This window comes from Elaeis guineensis, chromosome 3, assembly GCF_000442705.2.
Source record: "Elaeis guineensis isolate ETL-2024a chromosome 3, EG11, whole genome shotgun sequence".
NCBI classification, from domain to species: Eukaryota; Viridiplantae; Streptophyta; class Magnoliopsida; order Arecales; family Arecaceae; genus Elaeis; species Elaeis guineensis.
Window position 1 is genome coordinate 93,913,826 of NC_025995.2, and position 16,336 is coordinate 93,930,161.

At 32.8% G+C, this 16,336-nt stretch overlaps 1 non-coding gene across 1 annotated transcript; it reads left to right on the top strand.

Moving 5' to 3' along the window:
- Nucleotides 1–2,201: 2,201 nt before the first annotated feature.
- LOC114914055 (small nucleolar RNA R71) lies at nt 2,202–2,310 on the top strand. The gene has a single exon (XR_003800488.1). It is a non-coding gene; the product is annotated as a small nucleolar RNA R71 (small nucleolar RNA).
- Nucleotides 2,311–16,336: the final 14,026 nt, after the last annotated feature.

Sequence of the window (16,336 nt, forward strand, 5' to 3'; positions counted from 1 at the left end):
TTCAAAATTGATTCTTCCTTCAACTTAGCTAATAGTCTTCAAATCTCTACAAAAGATACTAAGCAAGACTCGATTAATCTAAAAATATATAAAAAAAATAAAAATTGAGTTGCCTCTCAGAAAGTACTAAGTTTATCATCTTCTACCAAACCATACAGATTCTTTCACCTACCCTGTGTCAAATATTGGATTGATAAATTCTAATGGGTAAGGTGGGTGAGGTGAATCATGTAGGACATTCACCTCTTGGATTTGAGTTTCTTCAATGGGTTCATCCAGAAAATCATCTTTTATTAATTTTAAGGAGAAATCAAATTCAATTATTTTATTTATTAATTTAACTACCAAACAATTTTTCTCTTTCTGAGTATATTTTGAGACATTAAAAATATTAATTTTCATCTTTTGATCTCCAAAAGAAATATCCATGGCTCTTATTTTAAAATTAATATTGGCATTGACAGTGGTCAGGAATGGATGACCTAACATTATGGGATTTTGATTCAGCTCCTGAGATGGTTCCATATCAATTATAAGGAAGTCTATTGAAAAATAACATTGATTCACTCTAACTAAGAAATTCTCAATTAGACCATATGGTGTCTTTATAGATTTATTGGCTAATTGTAGAATAACTGATGTGAGTTTCAGTTCTCCAATCCTAAATTTTTTATAAACTGAGGTCGGAAGTAGGTTCACCCTAGCTCCTAAATCTAATAGAGCTCGATCAAAGGTGATGCCTCTTATAACACATGAAGGAGCACCAAGATCGTTTATTTTTTGAGGCAATGGATTCAACAGAACTACACTGACATCCTCAGACAGTATAATTCTCTCTATTATTCTTGGTTCATGCTTTTGTGTGCAGAGTTCCTTAAAAAATTTTGCCTAAGTCGAAACGTGCTGAATCGTATCGAAGAGAGATAGATTAATATGAACTTATTTGAATAATTTCATTAATTCCTCATTGCGTGATCCTTACTTTTTGCAAAAAGAACCAACTTCTAGAGCTAAAGAAAATGAGACTCTTTATTTATATGTCTCAGGTAAATCATCTATGCTCTTCTTCCTTTTATTTTTCTTACTCAAATTAGAACCAGCATCAGTACCAGTTTCGGGCTTAAGTTTTTCTATTGGATTAGTCTAAGTACTAACCTCTTCTTTCAAATTCTTATTTTTGCTAGCATCAGTATTAGCCTCTCTCACTTGGTCTAGATATGGGTCTTTAAGGATTCTACCACTTCTCAGTTCAGTAATTGCATTGGCATTCTCAAATTGAGGATTCTTAGGAAGGACATTGAATTGATGACTAGATCCAAGTGGTTGGTGGGTGGATGGGTTGTTTCTGAGATTTGGTATCGGTTGGCTTGACAATTGACCTAGTTTTCTCCTCATGATAGACTTAGCTAAATATTTTGTTTGTATTTCTAACCTAATGATAGATTATTGTTGGGTTATAATCAATTGTTGGAGTTGATTAAATCTATCATCGGCTAGATTGATCTATTAAGGAAGTAGGTATGACGGCTGATTATGATATGGTAGCTAGGTAGGTTGACTAGGCTAATCTCTATTATAGGCATAATTTTGATATTGGGGTCTATTTTGAAAGTTTTGCATAGGAAAAATTTAGGTCTGAGCCTGAGTTTGTTGGGATCTCCAAGAAAAATTAGGATGGTCCCTCCAACCTAGATTATATATATTTGAGAATAGATCATTGACAAGCTTGAAGTAATCTTGGACAGCTTGAACTCGTTCTTGGATAAAAGTTGAAAACTATGTAGCCATAGGACATTCACTCACATAATGGGCTGAGCTAGCACAGATAGAATAGATCTCCGATAATTGAGAGGTGGTATGTATTGCACAGAAAATTATTGATCTAGGGTTAAGAACTGATCTAACTTCTAGGTAAGAAGGTTGACTTTATCTAATTTTTGAGCTATGAGGTTCAAGTCAGCCTTAAAACTAGAGTATGTTTGTTTGTCTTCAAAAATTCCTGCCCACTTTTGGTAAGGGATCGATCTTTTGTAGGAAGATAATGAAGCATGGTTGATCGAGTTTTCACTCAAAATTTTAAATAAAGTATAAGCTTCATCCTCACTTACTCATGAATGCACCTCCAACAAGATGCATCTACCATCTGTCTATACTGATCACCTAAACTCTCATAGAAAGTTTGAATAATTTACCACTTAGATAGACCATGGTGTGGGCATTTTCTAAGAAATTTCTTAAGTCTCTCCCATGACTCATGAATTTATTCCTCTGAAAGCTGAGCAAATTCAGTGATGGCTCACCTCATGGTGTTGGTTCGACCTATGGAATAGAATTTTTTAAAAAACTCGTGCTGCATTTCAGCCCAAGTTTGGATTGGTCTCCTTATCATGCCAAGCCAGTACTTGGCTGTCCTTAAATGAGAAAGAGAATAGGGTCAGTCTAAGTGCATCATTAGTAAAATTTTGAATCTTCATCGTGGAACAGATTTCTAAGAACTCATCTAGATACTTGTAAGGATCTTCATTGGTATTTCCATAGAAAGATGGGAGCATCTGGATTATGGTAGATTTGACCTTATAATAGCTTGCAGGGATATCAGATAAGTGGATACAAGTCGATGGATTATAGGTAGAAGGAATAAAATATTTTTTCATCTACCTAGGTGGTTCTCCAAGATTTTTAGCCATTTGATTTTCAAGTTTAACATGAATCAACCATTCAATTTCAGGATTAAGTTCAACTAAATCAGAGTAAAGAGATCTCCTACCATGCATGTACTAGTGCAAACCGTAATGTGCGTGGTTCAGATTTTTTTTTTAGGAAGAGGGAGAAAGAAAAGAGAAGAGAAAGAAAGAGAGAGGTTCTAAAGGTGAGAACCTTAAGAAAGCCCTAGACCTAAAGATGATAGATGAGAAGAATTATTTGTAGTTAAGTGTTAATTGTAATTAAGTTAGCAAGCAATTAAAGCTAGACACTTACAGGTTTCATAGACCTAATAGTTCGATATAGAGTGGCTTAGACTAGATATAAGTTGGATCTATTCTCACTTCTTTCAACTAGCCAGGTAAGAGGTGGGGTCATGGGGTCCCTATGTTGGTTGCCTTAGACACCAATTAGATTGGCTAGGTAAGCTAATGGAACCAATTAAATAATCACGAGTCCACTTAGGCTTAGTCTTTGCAACCTCTTGCCTTAAACACTAGTTTCAAGGGTGAGTCCAAACTTAGTTTACACTTGACTTCACCATAATACTCAAACTGAACTCAATTGATCCTAAGGGCCAACGTCTACTTAATTTTAATTAGGCTTGGGTCAATGTGGGATTCTGGTTGGTGGTTTTTGGATGAAGAAAGGGTGATGAAATCTCTATCTTATCTTGTTAATGGATGTTACCCTTATATTGATTTGAGATGAATATGCATAACCAATTTCAAATAAGGGGTTCTATGCAACTAAATTATATGCATGAAATTAATCAAACTTGAAAGCTTACCTTGTCTTCAGCGATCACCAAAAGTAAATCTAAGATGATGAATACTTCTAAATAATTAAGTTGCTACTCTTGTTATGCAATTTTTATTAGGTTTATGTGGGTAAATTTTATATTAATTTGAAAAGAAACTATAATTAATATTAAAAAAAAAAGTAGTTTAGAATTAGGGTTAGGATTGACCTCACCAAATTGAAGTGTTTCACCCTTCCTTTCTTCTCTCTTTTTTCTACAAAAAGATAAAAAAATCAAAAAAATTAATAAGCTATATTCACAAGAAAATCAAAGAAATCAAACATTAAAACTGGTACTTTCTCCTGCAACAGTGTCAAAAATTGATAGGCTCATGATGTTGTCATTAGGACACCATGATTATCAAATTAATTTTAATTTTTAAAAATTAAAATACATAAAAAGTAGTGAGTCATGTCAAATTCATAGAGAAGGCAGTGTTTTAATTTGAAATCTTTGATTTTATAAAAAAAATTTAAAAGAATAATTTAAGTAAGAAAATAAAAATTAAAAGTATGAAAAATAAATCTGATACTAAGATCTACTATTTAGATCCTAACTTTTATTTATAATAAAAATAAAAGATATGAATTTAAAGAGCATAAAAATAAATTGATACTAAGATTTACTAATTAGATCTTAGCATCTACTTGCAATAAAAATAAATAATAAAATCTAAAGTATAATAAAATAAATTTTATATTAATTAAAAATTAAAATTTAATTATAAAAAAATTAAAAAATAATAAAATAAAATTATAACAAAGATCTGAAATTAATTGGTGCAGCCTCATCGAAAAGATGGTTGATGACTTCTTTTTTTTCATACTTCGTGGAGCGAACCGACTTTTCTCCTTCTGCTTAGATCCATAAATTTTTTCTAATTTTTCATATTTTTTCATATTTTTTCTCTCATTTTCTTTGCTTTTTCTCTTATTTCCAGATCTCCTTATTAGATGAATTTTTCACCTTTTTTTGATAGCAAACAGAGTTCCAAAGCCCTCAAAATTGTGTCAAACCTGCATTCTTTAATTCTAGCCTTTGGATTGCATTTGCATACATAAGATCAAATCAAAATATCACCACCCAGTGCCTTATCTCGATCGGATTTGGTGTTAGCCGTTAGATCCTTCATCAGATCGAATTTGAACTGTCGGATGGTGCACAAGATCTCCTATTCATAGTCAGGAAGAATGCTGATCATCGGATTGGGCTTCATATTGAATTTTGGCCATCAGATGGCATACAAAAGTCACTTCTGATTTAATTCTCAGTCGACAACCAACCACAGCCATTGGATCTCGCTCAGGATCACTTCGGACTATTTGATCATGTAGCTGCTGTGGGCCACCACTGTTGGATATGGTAAAACTTCTTCTCAGTCGTTCAATCGCATGTTTGGCATGATTTTAGTCATTCGATCATGCAAAAGAACTTCCACCTACCACGAGCCGTATCGTGAACCATAAGAATTTTTATGGATCGTGCCCCTAATTGTGTGGACCGAGCAACCGGTCCACCATGCATCGAAGATTATTTAAAATAAAATTTTGGATATTTTTGCTTAATTTTACTTGAATTTTATGCTTGAAAAATAAGATAAAATATGAATTAAATTGTTTATTAATTATTCATTTATTTTGATACCTAATTTGCTCAATTAGCTTGACATCTATTTTCATAAATATGCTCTAATTTTATTTTTTTTAAATTATTTATTTTTGTAAAAAATTTAATTTAGTTATGAAATTAGATTTTTTAGAAGATACTTGTATCATTAATTATCAAAATTACTTAAAATAAATATAAAAATATATGACTTATCAGCATATATAAGATATATCAATCTTACCGACATCATTAATCTCCGACTCGATGATCCAATGATTGAAAATATTTTACCCTGAAACTATCCAGATTTTAGATCTTACTAGTTTGATCTCATCATTATCTTAATCTATGAGATTCATCATAATCATAAATAAAATATGATGTAGTAAATGATAAAATACAATATCTTATAAATAAAATAACCAATATCATACAAATAAGCAAAAAAATAACATAAAAAAGTTCCATCGCATCATCCATGTGATTGGTTTGAAGGACACTATTCTTTCAAAGACTGATTTGGATAATCTAATTAGATTTGGGCTGAATTATCAGCTAGATTGTGGATAAAAAAAATTATTTAAGCATGGCCCATATTGACCCAACTATTGAGAATTATATTCCAAAATCAATCGTCAGTCTATTGACAGTTGTGCTCATTTGTACTTGTATATGAATTATTTAATAATAAAAAATTATTTAATTTTTTTATCATAAATATTTATATCTTTAATATAAACTCTTGGATTATGATAAAATTTTTAGAACTAATTTAAATAAAAGATTTAGTCCTTAAACTTGTTCGCGATCAAATGATATGTTATTACTAGGACGATAACAATATCAAGTATAGATTATTGTATACCATATAGATTGATCATCCTCTTAACCAAGGAGTGTAAAGACACTTGTATGGCATGCAATAAAATGTAAGAGTATATTCACACTGAACGTGACTAACTGCAGAGTACTCTACTATCAAGAGTAGCTCGTGAAGGATATGGATAAAAGTATCATTTCGACCTGAGATCACTACAGTGACTTACAAGCTACTCACTATACTTTGGTGCTAAACTATCTGAATTTTTAATTCAGTGATAGAAGATCTCTGGGTACAGTCAAGTACTTGTCAAGTCGGTATGTGAGTCAAGATGGGATTGATCCCTCAAAATAAATAAAAATTAATATATTAATATATTTTAATTTAGTAAAATCTTGATTAGAATAATCTATGTGATGGATTTGAAAGATTGAAATGCAATGTGCTTGACTATTTCAGGATTGACAGTTAAACCCTAGGTCACCTTAAGCATTAAAATCAAAGAGATGAATTATACGATAACCGTATGTCAGTAAGTTCTTGAATATTGCTTTACAATTATTCGATCTATCCAGATGTTAAATCTCATTGCTAGATGGTTACATCGATTAGTTCAAGAAGTTATTTCTGTACTATCAGCTTAGTTTCGAACCTATGAGATCACACTTAAAAAAAGTTACTGACTGATCATATGGCTGATCAATGATTGAGAATCATTCAAAGGTTTAATCATCAATTTGATTGATAGTTAGTCTTATACAAAAGTGTCAATCTATTATAGGTAGATTAATTGACAATTAGATTGCTGATTAGCTTAATTTGGTTGAGCAAAATAATTTGGTTTAAGTCTAATTGAATTGGATTCAATTAAGATGATCTAATTATCTAGAGTGAATGATTTCTAATTTGATCAAGACTTGCGCTTAATTAAATTTTGATTTGATTAGAATTTAATTGTATTTGGAGCATAATTAGTTTGGGTTTAGATTGACCTAATTGGTTTAACCTAATTTGATTAGGTTGGAGACTTATTGGATGAAATCCTAGAGTCCAAAACAAGTTGGACTCTTCACTACCGGCAACCACCCTTGTGCGCATGCCCTTCCCAATGCCAAATTCAGATTGGCATGATGAATCTCCATCCTAAGAAGCCTTATCGCCCACTCTTGATAGGGATCAAGAGTTTGGATCAATTGATTGATTCAATCAAATTCAAATCTAATTTGAATTCAAGTGTAGATAAGAAATCTGTTCTCATCCAGACACCTCTATACCTCATCTATATAAACTCCTAATTTTTTATGGGACAATTATTAGAAAATAGAGATTATTGAGAGATCTTTGAGCTAGGGTTTTGGGCATGAGGCTTGGGGTTGGGTGGCCATCTATTGGCATGTGAGCATAAAGGAGTTTCTTCTCCTCTTGGGTGAGCATCTTAAATCTATTCTAAGATTTTAGGAGAGGAAAAATATAAGAGAGAAAGAGTTCTTCTCTCTTTTTCCAGCACCACAAGTCCTCCTTGTTCTTCTTTAGATTCGGAGGGATCCAGAACATCCGAACATAGAATAAAGATCAGCCTCCCAGAATTTTTTATGTAAACTAGCACTCCCGCAAAAGCGGATTAGCACGGTGCTTTGAGTGGATCACCTATAAAGGCTAAACATCTTGTGCGGTTGTGAGCAACCAGCAAAATCATGATTTTTAGATGCAGAGCTTCTACCTGCACAAAGATATCAAGTTCTGAACTCATACTTGATATACATAGGATGTATATTATAAATTAGATCTACAGGTATGTGTACGATATGATCATGCATGCTTTTTTTTTCAAATCATATATATGCATCATAACATGTTATAGGTCCTAGGATAGGCGTTAAGATAAGATCTTAAATATGAAGTATAGATTAAAATTATTTAATCTGATTTTTCACTGCATAATTTTTTTTTAAAATGCATGCTATGCGCCTATCGATTTTTTAACAGTAGTATCAGAGTCAGATTCTATTATAACATGTATATGTATGCATGTAGCATTAAAATTTTGATTTTGATTGTAGCATGATCTAATTATTATAAGATCTGACATGATTTAGATTAGATCTAAATTTTTATATGTGATATGATTAGATTAGAAGCCTATTAGCCAAGTAATTAGATTGAACATCCTTGGCCATCCGATCATAGGAAAAAGTAGGGCTTCATGGCCCTCTCCTCTCATTCTATGGGAATCTCCTATGGCATGTAGGGTACTGCTTATTCATGAAGATGAAACATGAAAGGTTCAAAACTTACTTTTCTATAAAATCTTAATTTTTGAAACTCTAGGTTTTGGTTGTATGTGATACAAAATGGATGAAAAATAAATTATCTAATCTAAAGGATTAAAAATTATTTTAATCAAGAAAAATAAAATTTAAAATTGTAAAATTTTTAGATATGATCTAAAAATTGAATTATGATCGATTTTATTTCAAATTATGCAAAGTCTTCATGTGTTAAAACTTTGAAAAATCTTTTGGCACATGAACAGAGCCGACTTAGTTTTGAATTGGGTCGACCCAATCCCCTGGGGTAGTCGGCTCAATGTGGACTAAGCTGATCCAGTTGCATGGAACCGAACAATAACAATTACTGTTCGCCTACAATAATTGTTAGCCAGCTCAATTTAGAACTGAGCTGATCCAATTTTAAGAGATGAAACTTTGCATAAATTTGAGTAAAAAGTTTATAAAATTGAAATTGTTTCAAAATTTAACCTAAACCCATATTAAATTCAAACTTAATTGAGAATTAAGTATGAAACTAATTGGATCTAGAATTGTGAATTAAAGATTTAATGACACTTTCATAAATCATGGGGTGACATGGGTTAGCTTGATCAGATTCTCTTAATTGGATTAGACCTAAGGCTAAAATCAAATGAAATATAGACTAATTAAAGAAATTAATTAAATCTAATCAAAAATTGAATTAGATTTAATCATAATTTCTCTAGAACCATTACAATAATTGTAGTTGGTCAAAGTCCATATCTTTGATTAAACCAAGATGGACCTCGATTATGGCTCAGTGATAGAGTTCAAGTCTTTAGGCAAACCAAATTGAATTTGATAAACTAATGGTGTCTAAGGTAAGTCTGACAGTTTTGATCAGTGATCATTAATTAAAAACTACTCAAATGAATTGAGTCTATGGTGAGTTAATGGCATATCCCTCTCACGAATCTCACTTACCTAGCCAATATGGTCAATCAACTTTTGATTCAGTTACTTATTGACTCATGCTAAACCCATGCTATATAGGTTAAACAGTATGATTGATTTAGATGCCAGGATTAGCTTGAATCTAGTCTTCCATGATCTAACTTGGTGAAGTCAGTGGGAGGATTATAATTAGCTGGTCAAGTTCAACCTCTTCTCTTCAATATCTCAATCAAATCTTCTAAATTATTAAGTCTATAAAATGAGCTAATCATAGGAATGACTGGATCATTATCTCCCATTAAGTTGGATGATAATAGGTCCATTAGTTGGATGATCATTGGATGGCCCAAACATCTGGTGCTCATCTACTATTGAAATTATCATCTATAATATGACGTCTCAATCGAGTCATTCTTATGGGTGGTCAAGATGACCGACCAAAGTTGGATCTGATTATATGTTAGTTGGAATCTTGAGTATGATTATGTTAATGGTTGGACCTAGCTAGACTTTTTAGTGAAGGCCAATGCCTACTGTTAGAAACTTAAGGCAAAATTAATTATCAAAAATTATTTAGTGAAACAATTGGTTAAGAACCTACCAATAGATGCACATGGATGAGCTGGCCAAAGTCAAGCTCGTGTGCAGTCTATGTGGATTCTAGTTCTCGCTAAAGAATTAGGGTAATCCTCAAATTAGAGGTAGAGTCTCCCAATTCATACAAAATAGTGGAAGAACCTTTAGATTAAAGTATCTTTAGGCTTAATTAATTCATATACTAATTAGATTTTTGATTTTTTTTTGTGCAGTTATGGCCACCAACTTGTCGCTTCGTTAATTATTAGATAGTGATAAATTAATGGAAGCTAATTTTGATAGTTGGTATTAAAAATTAAAGATAGTCCTGGAGCACGAGCAGATCTTATACATACTGATAGATCTGGCACCTGAAAAATCTGTTCCTATCATTTGTGGTGCGATTTGAGATACTTACTTGAAGTGGCTCAATGACCACACCACGGTGCGTTGCATTATGCAGGCGATCATGGATGACGAGTTCAACTATAAATTTGAAGAAACTCAGCCAGAAGACATGCTCAAGATATTGAACGAGTCTTTTGACACTCTCGACGATGTTGAGTGGCACAAGACCAGTTGTGCTATCTTCAACGCCTGGATGAGGAAGGGGGCATCGATCACCGATCATGTATTTTACATAATTGAATAGATCGAGTGCCTGAGCAAGCTCAGTTTTTTCTTACATGAGCAGCTTGAAAAAGATGTGATCCTGAATTCTCTACCGAAATCTTACTTACCGTTTCTCAATCATTACTGAATGATGAAGCCTATAGTGAACTACCACCATTTGTTAGAGTTACTACAGACTTTTGAGAAGAATCACTAGCTCTAAAAGAAAATAGTGAATGTAGTGGGAGGATCTTCTTCAAACGGGCATCATCCCTTTAAAAAAGGAAAGAAAAAAAAAATAATAAGGTGCCAAGTACTGGGGGTCAGAACATAAAATCCAAGTTCAAGTTTGATCAGAGTCAGATAGAGTGTTTCTACTATAAGAAGCAAGATCATTGAAAGAAGAACTATCCTGAATATATTATTTCTCTTGATCCAAACAAGCTGAAGAAGAAAAAGCAATCGGTTGCTAGGCAAGGTAATTATATGATAACACCTTGCAGCTTCTTTATTTGTGATACAATGATCTGGATATTAGATACTGATAATCTTATTAATATTTATAATTCATCATAAGAACTTCATATTAGTAGGAGATTTGAAGATGGTGAGAGATTTCTAAACATTGAAGATGGAAGATCAATTTTGGTTCTAGCTTTAGGAAACATCAAGCTTGTATTCAATTCTCATATCATTGTTCTTAGTAATTGTCATTTTTGTCCTAGTTTCTTATTGAATGTAATTTTTGTAGACCTTCTGGCTAAAGAAAATTATAAGATTTCAATAAAAAAGAAATTATGATATCATTTTGAATGGTGTTACTGTAATGTATGGACAATTGAATAATAGAATTTATATTGTATCGTGGCCTAATGTAATATATACATCAAGAAAATGCTCTAGGATAGATGATGTCTCAGATAGCTATCTTTGGCATTATAGCCTAGGTCATATTAACAAGAGCAGGATGAACAGGTTAATCCAAGAGAAGATTTTTAAAGATAATAATTATGAATCATTGCCAACCTGTGAGTCTTATCTGCTTGGGAAGATAATCAAATCACCTTTTACTAGAAAAGATGAATGAGCCAATGAACTTCTAGATCTTGTACATACTGATGTATGTGGACACATGAGCATAAGTGCCAAAGATGGATATCACTAGTTCATTATGGTCACAGACAACTTATCTAGGTATGAGTACGTCTACTTGATGAAATATAAATTTGAATCGTTTGAAATGTTCAAACAGTTTTGTAGTGATATAGAGAAATAAACTGGAAAGAATATTAAAATTCTTCGATTTGATTGAGGGGATGAATACCTTTTCAGTAAGTTTCTAATACATCCAGAAGAGAATAGGTTTCTCTCACAATAGACTCCTTTTGAAATACTATAGCACAATGGCATCTCAAAAAGGAGGAATCGAATCCTGTTGGACATGGTTTGATCCAAGATGGGTTTTTCTAGTATGTCGATCTTTTTTTGGGGATATACACTTAAGTCAGCTTGCTATATACTTAATAAGATTTCGAGTAAGTCTGCGAATAAAACATCATATGACATATAAATTGGGCATAAACCAGTACTCTTGCACCTTAGGATTTGGGGGCATCCGACTTATGTCAAATATTTGAAAACAGACAAATTCAGACCTAGGTCTGACAAGTATATTTTCATGAGGTATCCAAAAAAAATTAAAGGATATTACTTCTACCTTACTGATGAATAGAAACTGTTCGTCAATAATAAAACACACTTTTAGAAAAGAAACTTCTTAGTGAAAGAATTAGTGCCTCTAAAGTCGAGCTTGATGAAGTTCAATGAGTAAAAGAACTGACATAATCTAGTGAAACCATAAAATTAGATTGGATTGAATCAAATTCAGAACCTATTATAGATGCACCATTAAAGAGATCTAATAAAGTATCATACCAATCGGATAGATACTACGATTTCTTCATCCGAGATGGAGATCCTATTGAACTCGATAAAAATAATGAGGATCTAATCACTTATATGGATGCAGTGTAGAGGTCTGACTCCGATAAATGGCTTGAGGTCATAAAATCCAAAGTGGAGTCTGTGAAGGTCAATGATGTATGGACATTAGTTGAGCCACTTGAAGGGATAAAATTTGTAGGATGTAAGTGGATCTTCAAGAGGAAGAGAGATACAGACGAAAAGGTGGAGACCTATAAAGCCCATCTAGTTGCTAAGGGGTATCATCAATATTATGGTATTGATTATGACAAGACTTTCTCCTCCCATGGCAATGCTCAAGTTCATTCAGATCATGTTTGCGATAGTTGCACATCTGGACTATGAGATCTAGTAAAAGGTGTATATGATACAACCTGAAGATTTTACATATAAAGATAAGTCTAAAGTATGCAAGCTTCAGAGATCCATTTATGGATTGAAGTAAGCAAGCAGGAGTTGGAAATATATTTTGATAAAGTGATCAAAACATATGACTTTATTAGAAACTGTGAAGAACCCTACATCTATAAATGGATTAGTAATTCTATGATAGTATTTCTTTTTCTGTATGTGGATGACATTCTCTTAATCAACAATGACATTTCTGCATTACAAAGAATAAAGATTTGACTATCGTCTCAGTTCTCCATAAAGAACTTGGGAGAAGTATCCTACATTCTAGAGATGAAGATCTATAAAGATAGATCAAAGAAGATGCTCGGATTGTCCTAGTCCATGTACATTGATACCATGCTGAAACAGTTCAGCATAAAAATTTTCAAGAAAGGCTATTTTTTGATAGATCATGGAATTGCTCTCTCAAAAAAAGATTATCCAATAATTTTTCAAGAGAGAAAATATATGAGTAGGATTCCATATGCTTTGACAATAGGTTTTATAATGTATGCTATAATATGTACAAAATTAGACGTAACATACTCACTGGGGGTAGTGAGCAGATACAAGTCTGATCAAGGGGAGAACTACTAGAAGGTTGTAAAAATCATCCTTAAGTATTTGAGAAATAGTAAAGATCAATGGCTCATTTATGAGAAATTTGACTTGAAACTTATGGGGTTTATAGACTCCAGCTTTCAATTAGATCATGACGATAGTAAGAATGTGTTGAGTTTTATGTTTATCCTAAACGGTGGAGCAATCTACTAAAAAAGTTTCAAATAGCACATCGAGGCTGACTCAGTATATGAGGCAGAATACATCGCAGCATCTGATGTTGTGAAAGAAGCTGTATGGTTGCGAAAGTTCATCTATGAGCTCAGAGTGGCATTCTTTCTGGATGGTTCGGTCCTATTATACTGCGACAGCACTGGCGCCATTGTTCAAGCAAAGGAACCAAAATCCTATCAGCATACCAAGCACATACTGCACTGCTATCATCTGATCCAAAAGATCATGGATCAAGATAACGTCGAGCTTCAGAAGATTGATAGAAAGGAGAATCCAGTCAATTTATTTACTAAAGCCCTCAATATTAAGGAATTTGAAGATCATAAAATAAAGATGGATATACGATACTCTACTGATTGACTTTAGTCCAAATGAGAGTTATTAGAAATTATATCCGAGAGTCAATCGCCAGTTTGTTGATGGTTGTGTTCATTTGTACTTATATATAAATTATTTAATAATAAAAAATTATTTAGCTATTTCATTATAAATATTTACATCTTTAATATAAACTCTTAGATTGTGATGAAATCCTTAGGACTAATTTAAATAGAGAATTTAATTCTTAAACTTATTCATGATCAAATGATATATTATTACTAGAATGATAATGATATCAAGTATAAATCATTGTGTGCCATATAGATTGATTATCCTCTTAACCAAGGAGTGTAGAGACTGATATAGCATACAGTGGAATATAAGAGTACATTCGCACCGAACGTGACCAATTGCGGAGCACTCTATTATCAAGAGTAGCTTACGAAGGGTATGAGTATAGATATCTCTTCGATCTGAGATCACCATAGTGACTTACAAATAACTTACTGTACTTTGGTGCTGGACTATCTGAATTTTTAATTCAATGATAAAAGATTTTTAAATACAGTCAAATATTTGTCAAGTCAATGCATCAATCAAGATGGGATTGTTCCTTCTGAATAAGTAGGAGATAATACATTAGTGTATTTCAATTTAGTAAAACTTTAACTAAAGTAATCCATATGATAGATTTGAAAGATTGAAATATAATGTGGTTGACTACTCCAGGATTGATAGTTAAACCCTAGATTATCTTGAGCATTAGGGTCAAAGGGATGAATTATACGGTAACCATACACCAATAAATTCTTGAATATTGCTTTGCAATCATTCGACATATTCGAACGTTGGATCTCATTGTTAGATAGTTACATTGATGAGTTCAGAAAGTTATTCCTGTGCTACCAACTAGATTCAAATCTATGAGGTCATACTTAAAAAAAATTACTGACTGATCATATAGCTGATCAACAATTAAGATTCGTTCTAAGATTTAATCATCAATTCGATTGATGGTTAGCCTTTTGCAAAAGTTGCAATCTATTATAGGAGAATTAATTGGTAACTAGATTGCTAATTAGCTCAAATTGGTTGAGCAAAGTAATTTGGTTCAAGTCTAATTGAATTGGATTCAATTAAGATGATCTAATTGTCTAGGATGAATGGTTTCTGATTTGATCAGGACTTGGATTTAATTAAATTCTGATTTGATTAAAATTTAATTATATTTGAGATCTAATTGGATTTGGTTCAGATTGGTCTAATTTCTTTAACCTAATTTGATTAGGTTGGAGACTTATTGGATGAAATCCTAGAGTCCAAAACAAGTTGGACTCTTCACTATTGCTGACCACCCTTGTGTGCATGCCCTTCCCAACACCAAATTCAGATTGGCATGATGAATCTCCACCCTAAGAAGCCTTGTCCCCCACTCTTGATAGAGATCAAGAGTTTGGATCAATTGGTTGATTCAATCGAATTCAACTCTGATTTGAATTCAAGTATAGATAAGAAATCTGTTCTCATCTAAACACCTCCATGCCTCATCTATATAAACCCCTAATTTTTGTGGGACAATAATCAGAAAATAGACATCATTAAGAGATCTTTGAGCTAGGATTTTTGGGCATGAGGCTTGGGGTTGGGTGGCTACCTATTGGTGTGTGACCATAGAGAAGTTTCTCCTCCTCTTGGGTGAGCATCCTAGATCTATTCTAGGGTTTTAAGAGAGAAAACATAAGAGAGAAAGAGTTCTTCTCTCCTTCTTCCAGTGCCACCAGTCATTCTTGTTCTTCTTTGGATTTGGATGGGTCCGGAACATCCGAACATAGAAGAAAGATCAGCCTCTCAAAAATTTCTACGCGAGCTAGCACTCCTGCAAAAGTTGATTAGTATGGTGCTTCGAGTGGATCACCTGTAGAGATCGGACATACTATGCAACTACGAGCAACCAGTAAGATCATGATTTTCAGATGTGGAGTCCTTCTACCCACACAAAGGTATCGAGTTCTAAACTCATACTTGATATACATAGAATGCATATTGTAGATTAGATCTATAGATGCGTGTGTGATATGATCATGCATGCAGTTTTTCTTTTTCAGATCATATACATGTATCATAACACGTTATAGGTCCTAGGGTAGGCATTAAGATAAGATCTTAAATATAAAATATAGATTAAAATTATTTAATCTAATTTTTTATTATATAAAAAATTTTAAAATACATACTATGCGCCTGTCAATTTTCCAACACCAACGTCTTCCCAGAAAGAATCAAGCGTGAAGAAAAAACATATTCATGGGTTTTTTTTTCTCTTCCTACAGACCAATAGGCCCATGGTCTCAGATTTAGGTTGGGACTTCAGTAGGCTTCTAGAAAATGCTGCCTAGACAGCTAATAAACATAATTCCTATAGGATATTTCCAAAGGAATATCAAAACATGCCCTTAATCTTACCAAGTTCTAAAGAAGGTATTCCTGCAGAAAGACAAATAGCTTGACTTGTTACTG